Below are 18579 nucleotides of genomic sequence, written 5' to 3' on the forward strand. Positions count from 1 at the left end.
TTTGGCTCCTGAGGAGGCCCAGCTGGAATAGTGAGATGCTGTGGGATCAGCATTAGAACCCTCTCTAGGGCAAAGCTCACAACTAGAGGCCCATACCCAAAGGTCTTTAATTGCCCATTCTTTGCCCTAGTCAGTTGGCCCTTTATATTGGCCAACACAGCGTCACACCAATTGAAAATGGTGCCTCGGTAGCAATCTATCGCCATCCGCATTTGGGTCCCGGTGGCAATGTGCAAAGCGGCTGCGCCGCAGAGTCTGGTAACTGTAAAGGCAATTACCATAAGTTCAGGAAGGGATATGTATTTGATTTCTATCCCTTTCTCCTGGTTTTGATTGTTGCACCACTCTAGCCGGAGGCTAGCAAGGGATTGGCCACCCGGCCTAGTCCCCGACAGAGTCAGCTGCTCGCCCCTATTAGGCAAACCAGTGAGAAAATATATGTCAGAGGGCTCTATCTCGAGCTGGTGCCCTCCGATGTAGAAACATTGATCCTGGACATTCCACCTTTCAACCAGCCATTCTAAGAATCACACCTGGGCCCTCATGCCAGGTATGGCCCAGTATTTGTAGAGACCGCATGCCTTCAAAGCATCAATGGAGGGTTGATGATCTATTGCGGCCAAATCGACATCTTTGTGTTATCTTTCACACCAATCAAGCATGGTGGGCAATCTACACACCAGAAAACATTCATTAGAATTCATTAAATCAAAATTTGATGGTTAGGTTTTGAGATTTGGGGTTTTGAAATTGCTTTGCGTCGAGTACGCACCCCGCGTTCAGAAACAGAGCATATGGACGCAGCTGTTCTGAAGGCAGGCTGCGTACTCTCGCCATTTTCCCATAAACGAAAATGTTGGGGTACGCAGGTCACCCATGGGGCACCTGCGTACCCCGAAATGCGGATCCTAAAACCCCAAAGCCCTCAAAAAATCAAAATAGGGCTTGAAATGAAATTCTAAATGGATGAAAACAAAGAGGAGGATGTTTTGAAATACCTGAAAAAGACGGCACTCGATTCTGATGGTCGGATTCTCCGCAAAGTCCACGGGAAGTTTCTTGCCAAAGCCCTTTTCTCTCCTTCAACAGTAAAATGGTAAAAATGACATGGTAAAAGGTCTTTTTATAGGTTTTTTGGATAAATGAATGCTAAATTTGTTTATTTTTCACCATGGAAGGATATTTCTCAATGCATTTTTTCTTATCTTAAACAGGTATGAGTAATGTGTCGTTTTTGTGCAGGACAATAGGACTTTTAAAGAAAATTATCATTTTTCACGAACCAAAACATCAGAGTAATCTTTTAAACCCTTTTCTGACTCCTAAAACATGAAAATATTTCCGAGCGTTTCTTTTACACTCGTTAAAACGGAATTAAAAGACGGTCCCCTTATAGCTCTTTTCTGACCGTAAAAACAGGAAAAGATTGTCGGGTTTTTGTCGTTTCAAACTCAATACGGAAATAAAACGACGTGTCCTTGATCGCTTTTTACTTTTCAGGTCAGAGGCACTAATCATGCAAGTACTCCTTGGTCGCAAGACTAAGCGGTTCTCTCAAGTATTATTTATACTTTTTCGGGCTTGGGAGACACAACTTCACGAAAAAGTTCAACCTGGAGCCTTCTTTAGTTTTTTCAGACTCTCTAAAAATGAAAAACGCCGAGTTTCTCCTATACTGGACTCGTTAAAATTTCACAGTAAAGGACCTGTTGGATTACAAACAGGAATGGACCACTCCTTCTTAGGGTTCGAATCAAAACTAAGTTGGACTCATCCGAAGGATGAGCTTATAATCAAGCATATGTTATCCTCCTCAAGCTTGTAAAAAATAAAGAGGTACTTGCTAGAAATGGTGGGGGAAAAGAGAGAAAAATGAGGCCATTTGTTATCCTTCATCTCAGAAGAAGCCTTATTACCACTCTTGAACACGACACTTTTATTCACCTGGGTTGGGAAATCCTTTGCCTCACAGTTGATCAAACCACATTGAAAGTCTTTAGTCGGGTATTAACTTTGGGTCAAATGTCACCAAGCTATCTGTCATGTCGTTATGTGTTCAAGAGGTCTCTGCAATAAACATTCATCTGCAAAATACTCGTCATCCATTTTGACCATCCCTGAGTCAGTCCTTACAGCTACATTTCTTCAACTTGATCTATGATTTCATGTTGTGGGCTTGCCTGCAACGGGTCGCTTTCTATCGACATCAGCACATTATCTAGAAAGATGACCTAGGAACCGTCAGTACCTTGAAGTCTGTATGCATCAATGGCAAGTTTCTCGCCTTTGACGTCAGTTTACATCATTGACTTTCGATCGAAGGATTCCGTGAAGTGTTCGACATCAACTCATTCATTCACATCTCATGGATTGTACTAGGTACTTTGAGAACCATTGACATCACTGGTGGTCTCTCTCACGCTTGTTAACAGTTTACATCATTAACTGGTAATCAAGTGGTTTCTACCATGTTCGACATCAACTCATTTATTCGCATGGATAGAATCGTACCTGTTCGAGAAGTAGAAAAGAAGACCCTGGATCTAGTTTCCACCATCCAAGCTGCGGGGAGTTTTGTATTCATTGTACAGTAGACTAATCATAAACAGATGGCTGCATCCATACTGTGTCTACAAAAGTCTATGATTATGATGTACTACAGAATCATTCCTGTATCAGAGCAGTGGATAGTCAATTAGTTAAAGCTTTCAATATGAGTATGGGAATGCCTACCTCAGCGATGATATGATCTTATATATGTATTTTGTGTTGAATACCTGCAGGTTCCGACTGGGCTCTCCATAAGATAATCCTTGAAATGATAAAGTACTTCACCCTTCCTAGATGATATGAAACCCTAATCTACTACAGGCTTCGCACTTTAGGGGGAAATCTGTTACACTAAAATTTGTCACCATGACTATTTGCAGTTAGTATGGCTCCATCAACTGTCATACTATCCTCCTTGGCAAGCCTCATACCTCTGCTCTCCATGTCAAACTTCAAGAAAGAGAGAAAGTCATTAAAAATCTATATATCTCTGGGTACACAGTTTCTCTTAGCCTTACCTACGTGTACGCACTCCAAGTTCACAATACCTACGTAGTTGTACGCTCTGTATGTAAAGCAATGGGTGCGTACTCCTGTAAAGGTCAAAAGGCGCAAGTTTCACTCCAAAAAAGTTACTTGTGGTCATTTCTAGAGCCTTCTAGAAGCTTGTTTGACGTGTATGGAGCGCCTCCAGATGGTTTATGTATCCCTACCAAAGAGGAACTTATCCCATCAAGAGGGGAGCTATCCCATCCAAAGAGGGGCTTATCCCATTGATGGTGGACCTGAATAACTTCCTCTAGAGCACTATAAATACAGGCATTGGGCCAAAGGGAGGGAGGTTGAAAGCTGAACATTCCTAAGGGTAGATGTTGCTGGAATTAGGACTCCCTTGTAAAGCTTGAGAGGAGAGATTCCCATCCTTTCCTAGCCTTATTTGAGAGTGGGTGAGCTGATCAAAGTAAAGGAAAACTCTTGCTGGACCCTAGGAGGGACTTGCACAACACCAAGGCTCAAGTTGTAATGGTTCCTTTTGTTATCTTTTAATGCAAATGAACTTATTTTTCTCAACAAATTGTTATTCATGGTTTGTTTCATATACTCCTTGGTCTATATGATAGATATGTATTGTTTTATGAGTTTATCAGGTGCTATTTAATCTTTTGGCTTGTTAGTGAATGCAGGTTTCGAAGAGAAGGAGGAGCTCATCCGGATCGGCGAGGCTGGACTACTACAAAGCGTTGGACTAGAGGTATGTTAAAGATCCCCTGATTACTTTTATTTGCAATGCATGTTTAGAGAAAAGTAGCTTTATTTGTCTTGTTTGTCACTAGAAAGCTTTTGCTTCTAGGGAGGTCAGTTGTGTCCGCACTAACGACTCTTTCCGCATGACAGTCTCAATCCTGGAATATGAGTGTTGGAGTCGACAGGAAAGAAGCGTCAATCGCCCAACATGCTATGTCGGGGAATCAATATAAGGTGTAAATAGAATATAATAGTGTGGGTCAGACAAGGCATGATAATGAGAGCTAACGATATGAGTGGATATGTACACCTGGCCCAAGGTCAAAGCTATTATGCAAATGGCGGCAGTCAAAACACTTTTGTTGATAGGGATGGCCTTTGAGTCGATAGGATTTCCACGGTGGGTGTAAGTATGTTCTGACTAGCATGAAGATGGTAAATGACTGTGGGGGATGTGTGAGCTTCAACCAAGGGTGACAAGAAACTATTGTCGGGTAAAAGACATGAAAATATGTGTGGGAAGATTTTTCCTTAAAAAAAATATTTGTACACTTTCCAAAATAATATGAAGGTGATTTGGATGTACAGACATAGAGATGGGTGCCCCATGAGAATGGTGACCTGTATGGAGGTGTGGTGCTTTTTCTGAGGGTGGGGGCCCCATTGGTTGGTCTCTGTGTTGGGTTGGTGAGGCAGATGAAGTGATGCATATGGTCTATGTAATGTGGATGAATGAAAGGCCAAATGAAGAACACAGTAGTGCATCCGCGATGATCTTCCGTAACATGTAAGGGGTGGCCCAGGAATGGGGTTGGTGAGAAATGAGTAAAGAAGAATGAGGTTGATCTTCAAGGCATGCAATCTGAAGTGGTTCCCGGGCCTGGGTATTATGGTCATGGATCCCAATAGTATGTGGGGGTCTATATCATGAGGTGATCCATGAGTGGGGAGGCTCTATCGACCAACGTGGACATTTACCATATGTAAGGGGAGGCGATGGTAAACGTGGTTGAGATGATGGACCTTATGGTGCATTCAAGAGAAATGATGTCAGGATATGCAAAGATTTGTGGGAAGCCTATCATGATGAGTGATGACTGATACCTGCTATTGTTATTGGTCACCAGGGCATTAATCTTCGTAGGAAGTTTGTTGATGTGCCTGCAATTTGAGAGCTAATATCCCAAGTGAAAACCTTTTTTTTATCATATAAACAATATGAAAGCGATTGATCTAGATGAACTAAAAAAGAAGAGAAGGTGCACCTGGAATGGTAGTCTGAGCGTGTGGCGAGTCCAAAAAATGAGTTTGGGTTGGAATGGAACGGAGGGTTCCATGATAGTGATGATGTTGTTTTAATCCTTATGTCTTTGATGGTTTTGAAAACAAAGGTCTTGGGATCTTGTACTGAGCTCGAGAAGATGTTGAAAAGGGCGATACATAAGGCAATGTGGGCCTAATGGCACCTAATTTGCACTTTCTATTTTGGGAGTCCAGAGCTGATCCAGGAGATCTTTTTTGTTGTTACGATAAGCGGGTCATTAGAGAACTTTTGAGGTCTAAAATGGGCCTCCTAAGAAAAATGTACAGCCAAAATGCACTTTATAAGAACCAATAAGATTCAAGATGATGATATCAACCATGGGGGATGATTCACAATTTTTGGTGTAAAAAAGTAAAAAGATTAAAAAATAATAAAAAAATAAAACTATTTCTTCAACTTGTATTTTCAACTTATCTCCCTAAGGTTTTACTCAAATTTCGAGTGGGAGTACTCGTTAGATGAAAATTTAATTCCTCATCCAAGGAGTACCCATGTTACATAATTTTGATGGACCCTACTACACAAAAAATGAGAAATACATGAAAATGTGTTATTGCAATCACATTTTTCATGTATTTCTCATATTTCATGTAGCAGGGTCAATTGATAGTATGCAGCATGAGTACTCCTTGTATGAAGAACCAATTTTGCATCCAACAAGTGTTCCCGCTCAAAATTTGAGGAAACCCATAGGGAGATAAGTTGAAACTACGAGTTGAAAAAGTAGTTTTTTCTTTTTTCCCTCTAAAATTTGATTATGTAATCTAACCTTATTTTATTATTTCCCTCTAAAATTTGATTATGTAATCTAACCTTATTTTATTATTTCCACTATTATTTTATAATATCCTTAGGGGGCCCATTTTAAACCTCAAAATTTCCCTAATGGTATCAGGGTAGCGTGCAGTAACAGTCATGTTAGAATACTGAACCCTCACTTTGTCAATTTTGTAGACTAGGTTAGGTAGGTCATACAGGGGTGCCCTGTACAGCCTTTTTAGGGACAATAAACCTAGACCGCGCAGGCAACTGGATGAAATTCATGTAGTCTCTGCATGTTCCCGAAGGGTTCATGTGGAGACGTCGTGGAAAAGGGCCTAACAGTCGCACCGTCAGTTGGGATAATGGGCTTGAATCCATGGTGACGTTGCTCTAATGACGTGTTGAAGGATCAAAATTCTCTACCTCAACATTATAAGGGATACCACTCGGTTGAGAACTTAAAGAAGCTCCTTTTCCATTTGGACTGGTGGTTCCAAATAGTTAAACTAGGTAAAGTTACCTTCTCTCTATCTCTAGTGTCTTAAAGTATGACTTTCACCTACTAATAGAGAAGAGACATCAGATCGACTCTTCTTGTTGATCAGGCAAGAAAGTGATCCTTAAGTTGATTCAAGGCTCAGCCAAGCCACAACTAAAGTTTGCCTCTTTGATAAGAGGACTTCTAGAAATGTAGAATTAAATCTAAATGCGAATTAATCCTAGAATGCAAACAAAAGGAAAAATATCCTAAGCCTATCTTGATTAGGAAGATGTAGATCTAAACCAACTGAGAGCAAAGTATTTAAATGATTTGGATTTAAATATGTCTGGCTTATAATGAATATCAAGCTAACGAAGTAGTTCAATTAATTGATATTATGAATACCAAAACACATCATGTTCAGAGATCTATTAACAGGAATAATTATTCAACAATATTTAGGAAGTAGTTCACAAAATGATGATGATTATTAAATCAGTAGCTCGAATGATTTAACAATAATATAAGGAAATAGTTCACAGAATATTAATGTTTGTTAAATCAGAATTAAAATACTGATTTCGAATAAATAGTTACTCATAAATCAGAGTTCAGCACACAAGAGGAGAGATAAATAACAACATATTATTGAGGCAAATTACTCACATTGATAATAGTGCACAATATGAATGAAAATGACACGTTTCTTTAATTATAAAATGAAACCAATATTAAAAAAATAGTATTTTAAATACCAATTTATTGAACTTGTTTCTCTAGCTCTGATCTTCAACAGTCCTCTACAACTCATTAACTCTGTTGTTAAAACGAGAGCCACAATCGTGCAAGATCTTCTCCCCATACATAGTTCATATTTACAAAATATAAACCCCCCTATTTCTTAGATATGAAATTTATCCTTTGTACTTGCAGCATGAAACTCCTATTACAATAATGCTTTTAAGAATTCCATAATTGCAAAGAAGAGAAGTATCTTCTCCATTCTACAAACTACTATTTATAATTACAAAAATGAATTCCAAATAAGAGAGTTGTTGAAGAATAAATATGTTCCAACAATTTTCATTGGTCCAAATTCATTTTCCCTCTTGGTGGATCAATTCCATTGATTGAAATCTTTTCTACCCCATCTCTACAACTATTCTCCTACCAACATCAATCATAATTCAATTAAAATACAAATTAAAAAAAAAAATAAAAAAAAAATACCAAATCTGGAAAATAAAACATCTTCCAATAAAAACTTAATTAAATAAATAATAAAAGGAAATCTGAGAATTTCATTAATCCTTGTAATGATCCTATTGGTCAAAGACAAAATAGTCGAATGAATTTGCACTCAACAGAGGCTATGAGAAAATAAAAATGCAGAAAATTAACTCGGAAAATTAATTTTGTTTACAAGTTTGGAGCTTGATTTTATGCTAAATTTTAGACTCATTAAATGACTGATATGGTCATGCAAATACTTCAGAAATATTATCCATGATTTTAACTATCCAACAAGTCGTCATGGACCTCATTTAGCTAAGTAAAACTAGACTTATGAGCTTCCAAAATAGAAGTGTTAAAATTGTCAAGATTCTGGAAAAATTGTTGCCTCGGCTAAAATTAGGAATTTTAATTAAAAACCTAATCCTAAATTAAATTAACAATTATTTCCTAATTAATATTAATATAACTATAGTTACAAAATTAAATTAAATTAATTACAAACTAGCAAAATTTAATTAAAAGTTAAAATGGATTTAAAATTAACTAAGGTTATAATATATTAAAATTCTAATTAAATTATATTAAAATTTTAATTTTAATATATTAAATATAATATACAAAACTTCATATAACAAATCCCAAATCAAAAATTACGTCGTTGTAAGATTCATGGTGGATCGAAATAAATGGAGGAGGATAGTCGAGAGGTATCTGGGGATGAGACCTTTTGTTAAAAACAAATAGCCACGGCATAATTTATTATTAGATATTAGAACTTAAGTAATATCGTAAGTTTCTTAAGTGCGCACAAATCAAAAAATCGATATCCGATATCGGAATATCATAATATCGAAAGGAAAAAAAAATTATATTGAGAAAATTTTGTCAAGGCTTTTGTAATGGAATGGAGGAGGTGAGGTGAAGTGGGGCTCACTTGGAGTGGAACTCCTCCATTATAAACTACAACCACTTTGGCAATTAAAAATCCTACAAAATGAATTACAACCACTTTGTAATTTTGATATTTCGGGTCTTGTAATTTCTTATAAAATTAGAAATTGGAATCAATTACCGAGATCTGAAAACGTATAATTTTAATCGTTCTACAATTTGGATGGCTATTTTGTAAGATCGTTAGTGAAAAATCAAAAAATAATAAAAATTAATATTTACAATAAATTACTAATTTATTTACAAAAATTAAAATAATATACATTTTGTACATTTTTTAACCTAGGCGGTAAAACTTATCGAACTTCGAATGAGCACCATTTGAAAATTGTGTAACCAAATGAGACTAAACAACTATCGATGGAAAGCTAACAAAAAGTGAACTCAACGAAGCAATCAAAATATAAATATGACGAAAATGGAAAAATGGAAAAATTGCAGGACACTTAACTAAAATAAAATATTAAAAAATTGATTTAGCCAAAATTTATGGAAAGTTCCCCATTATTTAAAATAAATAAGTCAAAAATGGGGGTGTTGACTTTTCACTACAACATTGGCGACACATTGGGAAGAACCAGTTATCTTTGGTTAAAGATAATGTACTTTAATTTACCCAAAGGTTAAAAATAATGGAGTCCATTGAATCATCAAACAATAAAATATTTCCATGTGTCCCACATAAATAGATTAATCAATATGAGTTTGAAAAGATAAGTACTCAAAAGCAGACTTGAGTAAAAATCATGAATCCAATTTTTGGGAAAAAAATATTTTAAAATTACGTCGTGTAAGAAATAGAAGAAGGTACATATAGGAGTTTTTGACAAAGCATATATACATTTTTATGAATGGTCGGTGAAATCGCTTCACTGTCAGCGAGCCTGAAAAGTACCCTGGCGAAGTTGTATTTTATGCCATACAATCCTAGCCCAGTGAGCGTCCATAGCCTCGATGGGTTTACTTGTATTTCCCATGCTTCCTCTTTTAATCACCCTTTTGATAAGCGCATTTGCGAGCTTTTAGTTTACGATGTACTTGAATGAAAGAGGTGGGATGGTAATAGAGACTTATGTCAATGGATATAATACTTTTATAATGTTGACTCCAAATTCTTTTCCTGCAACTATCAATCCAAGGTATTTTATAAAGTGGATGGATGAGAGGGATTCATTGAGTTGAACTCAGGTCAGTTCTTTCCTTGAAAAGGTGAACTATATCACTTAAAGATGTGTGTTCCTCCAAGAGAAATATTTAAAGCAAGAGGGTTTTATGGTTCCATAAAGATATACCTTTGATGATAAATGAAATGTGTTGGGTTGTGTTGGACCCTATATTAGGTTGGGTGGACCTACCTATAGTTTTGTGCATGATTTTTCGCACATGGTTTTGGACGCGATGGTTTTCGGTCCATGGTATTGGATGGTTCAACATGTATAAATATGTATTGTAACATTGAAAGAAACATAATGAAATATCAAGCTGGTAGTCTTGGTTTTGGGATCCAGGGGTAAATCTCTGTGTATATGTGTTTTATGTGTTATCCTCTTGCATTGTTTATTTTCTATTTTTTAGAATTCATATGCAGGTAATTTCTGTACGGGGTTAAAACCTACATTTGGTATCAAATTTGTTTTGGCTTCAAGGGGATGCCTTTTTTGCTGAGGGGTTTTGCTCGGGCCTGTAGTAGACCCTGTTTAGTGGGAGATCTGCGGAATCGATTTTGGTGATCAAAGAAGATGGTGAGCAGTGGAAAGATAGAGGTCGAGAAATTTAATGGTCAAAGTTTTGAGTTATGGAAACTCAAGATGGAGAATCTATTGGTGGATAAAGAACAGTGGATTGTGGTAGATCCAGGTACTAAACCAACGGGAGTGTCTAATGAAGAATGGAAGAAGTTGGATCGGAAGGCTAAGAGAACAATATGATTATGTGTCTCGGATTCAATATTGCTAAATGAATCAGGGGAAGCTACAACGAAGGCTTTGTGGGACAAGTTAGATACTTTGTACCAATCTAATTCTCTCATGAATAAACTGTTCCAACAGAAAAAATTGTATAACCTGATGATGAAAGATGGAGACTCAGCGACAGAACATCTGAACACATTTAATACTGTGGTAAGTAAGTTATTATCTGTTGATATTAAAATTTCAGATAAAGATAAGTGCATCAGCTTGTTGCGTTCTCTACCAGATTCGTGGGATAGTCTGGTTATTGCAATAGGTAGCAATGCAACTGCCTTGCAGTTTGATGAAATAGTCTCATCCTTACTGACAGAGGAGATGAGACAAAAAAATATGGAGAGCCATAATAGTGATGCCTTGTCTGTACGAGGACTGTCCTAGAACAGAAACAAAAATAAGTCATCGAGTGGGAGATCTAAATCTAGAGGTAGATCTAAATCTCCAGGAAAACCTGTAAAGGTGGTGTGCTGGAAATGCAGAAAGGAAGGGCACTACAAAAGGGACTGTAAATCTAAAGCTCCTGACAAAGGAAAGGGATCTGATGATGCTCCTTCTGCAGAGGCGAAAACCACCTCAGATGAAGGTGGGGATGTGTACTTAGCTTCTTCAAGTACACATGTAGATCATGAGGCATGGTTGATTGACTCAAGTGCATCCTTTCACTTCACTCCCCATAGAGAGTGGTTCTGCGAGTATGAGAAATACGGTGGTGGTGATGTCTTCTTAGGAGATGATAGGAAGGCTAGAATCATTGGTCATGGAAAAGTAAAGTTGAAGTTGCAAGGTGGACAGGATAGAACACTTCCGAGTGTTCTGCATATTCCTGCATTGGCCAGAAATATGATTTCTATAAGCAAGCTGGATGATGCAGGTGTAAAAACATTGTTCGAGAAGGATACCTGCAAGATGGTTCGGGGAGCACTGGTATTGATGTGGGGAGTTCGGATTGGAACTCTGTACAAGCTACAAGGTAGCACTATTGTTGATGGGTGCAACAGTTCTGTGGTTCCTGAAAGTGGAGCAAAAAATCTAGTGGTCTCTGGAGAGAAGACCATGCTATGGCATCAAAGGCTTGGACATATTGGAGAGAAGGGCCTTTGAATACTTCATGGTAAAGGTTTGGTAGAAGTATGAGTAATAGATCTCTGGATTTTGATTTCTGTGAAAATTTTGTATATGGGAAGCAGAGTTGGGTGAGTTTCCCCTCTGGTGGTAAGAGGGAAAAACAGATATTAGATCTTGTGCACAATGATGTGTTTGGACCTGTGAAGATTCCATCACTGGGTAAGTCTGTGTACTATGTATCATTTATAGATGACTTATCAAGGAATACATGGATATATTTCCTTAAGAAGAAATCTGAAGTCTTTGGGAGGTTTAAAGAATTTAAGTCTCTAGTGGAAAAACAAACAGAGAAGAGGATAAAGGTGTTGAGGACAGATAACGGTGGAGAGTTTTGCAGTAAGGAATTTGAGGAATTCTGTAAGAAGTGTGGTATAGCATGATAGAGGACTACTCCATACACACCTGAGCAAAATGGAGTTGCAGAAAGAATGAACAAGACATTGATGGAAAGGGCAAGAATCATGCTCAGTGATGCCGAGTTAGGACAAGAATTCTGGGCAGAGGCGGTGGAGACAGCATGTTACCTGGTCAATAGATCACCTTCATCAGCATTGGAGGATAAGAATCCACAAGAGGTATGGACTGGTAAGAAACCCTCTCTTTCACATCTGAGGGTATTTGGATGTGATGCATATGTACATGTTCCAAAGGAGAAAAGAACCAAGTTGGATAATAAATCTGAAAAGTGCATCTTATTAGGTATAAGGATGGTTTAAAGGGTTATAAGCTTTGGAACCCAGTAACAAGGAAAGTTGTGTACAACCGAGATGTGGTGTTCAGAGAGGTGAAATATGTTATTAAACATGAAGTCCAACAAAAGGAACCTGAGAAGATAGAGTTTGAGCTAAAGGAGGAAGAATCAGACTCTACAGCAAAGGAGGAATCAGAAGATGAAGAGCCACAATCTCCGGGTGTGAGAAGATCAGTTCGAGAAAGAAGGCAGCCAGAAAGGTATAGTCCATCTACTTTCTGTTCCAATTTTGCTTTAACTATTACTGATGATGATCCCAGAACTATGAAGGAAGAAGTAGATTCAGAGGATGGAAAACTCTAGAAAGAGGCCATGGTTGATGAAATGGCATCTTTGCACAAAAATGAGGCTTGGGATCTGGTGGACTTGCCGACTGGAAGGAAACCCGTTGGTAGCAAATGGGTGTTCAAGAAGAAGACAAATGCAGAAGGAAAGGTGGAGAAATACAAAGCTCGGTTGATAGCAAAAGGTTATTCCCAGGTGCCGGGAATTGATTTTGGTGATATATTTTCTCCTATTGCCAAGGTAACTTCTATTAGATTACTTTTATCAGTTGCTGCTACTTTTGATTTTGAGGTAGAAGAGATGGATGTCAAGAAAACATTTCTTCATAGGGATCTGGAAGAGGAGATCTGCATGAAGCAACCTGAAGGTTTTGCGGTGAAGGGTATGAAAGAACTAGTATGCAAGTTAAAGAAGTCTTTGTATGGGTTAAAACAGTCACCAAGGATGTGGTATCAGAAATTTGATACATTTATAGGGGGACTTGGCTTCACCAAAAGAAAAGTAGATCACTGTGTGTATTTTAAATTAATTGGTGGCCGTGTTAATTATCTAGTCTTGTATGTGTATGATATGTTGCTGGTTGGAAATGACAAAGAAATTATCCAGGATTTGAAGACACAATTGTCCTCCAAATTCGACATGAAAGATCTTGGTGCTACAAACTATATTTTGGGCATGGAAATTAAAAGAGACCAGGAAAAGAGGAAGCTCTGGTTAAACCAAAGGAAGTATGTCGAGACAATACTAGAGAGGTTTAATATGCATGATAGTAAACCAGTGAATGTTCCTATTCCTGTAGGTGTGAGGTTATCTACTGAATAGTGTCCCAAGACACAAGAAGAGGAAGAGGACATGTCCCGTGTTCCATATGCAAGTGCAGTCGGTAGCCTAATGTATGCAATGGTCTGTACTAGACCAGAAATTGCACATGCAGTGGGAGTATTGAGCAGGTTTATGTCAAAACCGGGGAAGGAGCATTGGACAACAGTGAAGCGGGTTTTCAAGTATTTTCATGGCACTAGTGATTATGGTTTGTGCTACGAAGGAAGACTAGCATTGGATAGAGTGTTGGATATTCGTGGCTTTGTTGATGCAGACTAGGTCGGAGATCTGGATCAAAGAAGATCTACAAGTGGGTATGTGTTTAACCTATTTGGAGGTGCAGTCAGTTGGATGAGTAAGAAACAATCTGTAGTGTCACTATTAACTACAGAGGCATAATACATGGCAACCAGTCATGCAAGCAAGGAAGCAGTTTGGTTGCAGAGATTGTGTTCAAGTATGGGGTTAGTACAGGGAGCTATAAGGATACACTGTGATAGCCAAAGTGCAATTTTCTTGGCAAAGAACCCCGCATATCATTCAAAGAAAAATCACATTGATGTTTAGTATCACTTTGTGAGGGATATGATAGAAGACAAAAAGGTGTTGCTAGTAAAGGCTGACACTTTGAAGAATATTGCATATGCATTGACAAAATATGTGAGCTCTGAGAAGTTCTCTTGGTGTAGAGAAACAATGGGCGTTACAAAGCTGGATAAATGATTAAGCTCTCTTGTGGCCCCCTTTGGAAGGAAAACAACAAGTGGGAGAATATTGGGTTGTGTTATATTCTTTCCATGACTAGCTCACGTAGTTAACTAGGGGTTTAGAAGGGGGGTGGAGCCCCCCTGCGTTGCGCCGATTGCGTAGTGGGGGGGGGTGTCACAAGGGGTTTGATGGGTGCAGGTAACCCCACTCTATGGGGTCTAGGGCAGTGCCCCAGAAAATTTTGTTTTTGGACCCTATATTAGGTTGGGCAGACCTACTTATGGTTTTGTGCATGATTTTTCGCACATGGTTTTGGATGTGATGGTTTTTTGTCCATGGTTTTGGAAGCGATGGTTTTCGGTCCATGGTATTGGATGCTTCAGCATGTATAAATATGTATTGTAACATTGAAAGGAACATAATGAAATATCAAGCTGGTAAACCCGAATTTGGGATCTAGGGGAAAATCGTTGTGTATATGTGTTTTATGTGTTATGCTCTCGCATTGTTTATTTTCTGTGTTTTATAATTTGTATGCAGGTAATTTCTGTACGGGGTTAAAACCTACAAAATTCACTGAAATAGACAAAGTAAATATTTTCCATGTATGCCAACCATTGTTGGGTGAGGAAAAGACCTTCCATATAAATTATGGCGGAGTCACCACAATCAAACCAAAATAGAAAGAAAAAGGGAAATAACTCCAATTTGAAGTAGAAAAAGAAATAAACAAACTCTAAAAATGTAAAAATGAAGAAAGCGAAAGCTGAAAGAAAAATTCTCAAATCTAAAAGATAAACCCCAACAAGATTTCTTATACAAATGTCTCAAAAAAAGAAGCAAAAGAATATAATCATGTGAACTCTTATCTTTTGTTGACAATCTAGTAAATTTTATCCTCATGAGCTATAAGCGATTAGGATTCTAAAATTAAAAGGTGAATAACAACAAAGACAGATAATAAGCTAAATGAGAAGTCTTTGTCTGCTGCAAATTTTCTTGTTTCAAAGAAAAACCTGCATAAAAGCATCTCAACCATTTTCTAATAAGAGAAATGCTTATGAAAAAGATTAAATGTTATGAAACTCCCCGGTTTAGCTGATTCAATGAGAATGATTACTGCTTCTCCCAGAAACTTAAAGGCAAACCAGATGAAGGAGAATGAGCTCCAAATCTAATTTGGTAGAGGCGTGAAAATTTTATGAAGAGCTCCAAAAACATAGTTTTATATCATCAAAAAACTAAAAACAAAACTGAAACCAAAATTAAAGAAATAGGAATGAATGAAAGTGGGCATATGAAACTTACCATTGGAAAATTTCATTTAATGTTGTTTGGGAGATATCATTTTCTCCAATAAAAACAACCTCTTCATTTAATTAGAATTAAAAGTATGAAGAATTTGAATTTTCTGAAATATTATTGACCCAAAATCATCATTTATTAAATTTGAACTAAGGCAAGAAGTAAACTAGAAGAAAACAATGTTTCATGTTCAAGGAATCTAAAGTAAAACAAATCCATCAAAAAATAGAATGAATATATGCTTATTTATGAATTGTAGCGATGAGTGTTCTATTTTTTTTTTCATTCTGAATTTATATCATCCCCAAAATATTGAAATCGATTCAAAATCGCAAATAATGTAGTAATTATGTATATGAAGAGGACTCGAATCTTTATATGATAAGTATGAAGCAATATATCAAAAATTCAAATAAAAGAGAATTCAAACATGAATTAACTATGGTCCATTACCTTTACCAATTCCAAATTCCTTATCATTTGTTGCATTACCATAGTGGTTGCTCATGAGTGCCTTGAAAAACAAATGAAGATGCTCACTAAAATATGATTGAGATAATAAAATGTGCATCCAATAATGAGCCAAAGGCAAAAACGTAAACGAACCACAGGTGATGAAATTTCTCATTATCCAAGAAGATTGTCGAGAAGAGTAAAAGAGGCAAATGTGCACAAACTATGAAGAATGTATATCCCTAAAGTCACAACATCACCCCATGAACGAATACTTGGATTTGACGAAATTACGATTAAAATACATCCAAGCTCTCGACCACCATGATAACATGAAAGTAGCATATATACAAGATAATCAAACAATACTTCATGTGAGCATAGTAAAATATCAAAATGAATTGATCAGAGACCTACGAAGATACTTAACTCGATATTCTAAAGTTACGAGTTTCCGAGAGAATCAAAGTGAAAGGTGAGAGCTCAAGTTTTCCAAAAATACTTAATGGGAAAAACTACGATAAACTAAGACTTTGCTTCATAAAGTTTCTGACACCATTTGTTTTCAGAAGTTTAATTAAATTTCACCTTCGATATAAGAATTCCTGATACTTAGAATATTAAAAGGACGCAAGATCTTGGAACAATTTATTTTTGTAACTTTTACAAACAAAACTTATGATATTCATCATGCCTCATAACGAATGTTTTTTAAATGTATAATGTGGGAACATTGCCTTTATAGTACATCAAACATTCATGTATCGGAGGTAAAAGTTTTGTAAGAGTTTATAAAGTAGTTCTGATGACTTTCATTCTGATAATGAGATAACTTGAATTTTCATAAAAATGATTGCAAAAGCACTTACATTTACCTGTAAAATAAGCTTCTGAGGAAAGGAGTCCAAGATTTAATAAATATGAGAATAAATCGAGTGTCAAAGATCTTGAAAACCTTTTTGAAGCTCAAATCAACTTATAAGACTTTGAGACCACAAGATTCCAGTGAAGACAATGAAATAGGGGCCATTTCCTTTGTTAAGTGTAATGGACGTGATAGTGGAGGAAAAGAAATGTGGATCTCACAGAAGTAAATTTGAGAATTTGTTTTAAATTCTTCCAATATAATACAAACCCAAGAGTCCAATAAGCCAGAAATTCCAAAATTCTGAGGAAAGATCTTGGAAAAATGATAAGCAGAGGATCGAGATTCCAAAATTCACCAATTAGAGGCTTCCAATCCCTTCGGAATAAAGTAATATGACTAAAAGGAAAACCATATGAATGAGTTTGGTGCAATGGTTCAACTCAACTTTGAAATTGTAAGATTTAGAATAGGCATAGATAAAATCATGGATATGATCATTTGTTGCAAGATTTTTCTGCAAATTTTCCTCCGTTTGTAGCAAATCTAAACAATAAAGAGTGTAAAGATTTCATTTTAGCGACATCGATGAGAGGTGGAATATGATTATTGACTCATATTGCTAAATATAAAAATGTGAATTCACATTGGTCTGCACACATCAATGTATCGAAGGAAATATATTGGAAAAATCACTTAGCTATACTTTAGAAAGTTACGATATATGAAACTTCTGATAAATCATATTTAAAGAAATAGCGGAAAATAAGCAGAGGCGGGAAGTGATATCAGAAATTTTATATCGACGATAGTATATCATGGATTTAAAGAGCAAGCATCTAATATGAAAGTCCCGATATATGATGAAGACGGGAATAACAGATATCGTAAGTAGGAGACATCGGGAGTATTGAGATATCGGAAGTTTTGAGCGCGACACACTTTACAAGTTACGATACTTGCAAAGGCTGATATACCAAGCAACAGTTGTGGGGCTGATGGCTCTTAAAGTATTTAATTTAAAAGGAAGTGCCCAACCCAACTGTTACACAGTAATTTGTCACTGTCCTCATCTCAGTCCCTCTGCTATGTCATGTGTCAAATAAACATGTTCATATCTTCCCACCCATGTAAGAAGATTAAGCAAATGCTCTCTGATGCTGAAGATTGACCCTTTTTTACTAAGTTCCTACATCATCACTAGTAAACCCTTAAAATCCGCGACGGTTCTCTGTCATGCACTGTATCGTTGCGACGTCATCGCTAGTCCCTAGTTCATGACTCGCAACGATCCAGATTTGGCGAATTAGTTCAAACAATCGGCCTTCTAGATCCTTCTAGAGCTGGTTGTTGGGTCAGTTTGGGTCGCCTTTCTGCCTGTGGGATGGTGGTTCCGTCTCTTGTGCTATCTTCCTTGAGGATAAGCTCCCTCTCCCTCATTTTATGGAGGCTCCTCCTCCTATAAAATCACTCACCATTGTTATGATCTGCTAGTTCCTTAGTTGCTAGTTCTTTTGATTGCACAGTGCTGCTGTTGTTTTTGAGTTTGATAGATAGTTGGTGTGAGTGTGAAAAGTCTGGGATTGCTTTATAGTTTGCAAGAAGGTGTGGAGTGCCCTTAATCTTGTGTAAAGATTGTGAATGAGAGAGAGAGAGAGAGAGAGAGAGAGATTGCTATTTGGGAGACCCATCTTTGAGAGTGAATGCTTGGAGAAACACACTGGTTAGACCCTCTGAGAAGGCTTGCGA

The sequence above is a fragment of the Pinus tabuliformis genome, chromosome 9 (genome assembly GCF_031772625.1).
Source record: "Pinus tabuliformis cultivar Carrire ecotype Pingquan chromosome 9, CPIR1, whole genome shotgun sequence".
Classification (NCBI taxonomy): domain Eukaryota; kingdom Viridiplantae; phylum Streptophyta; class Pinopsida; order Pinales; family Pinaceae; genus Pinus; species Pinus tabuliformis.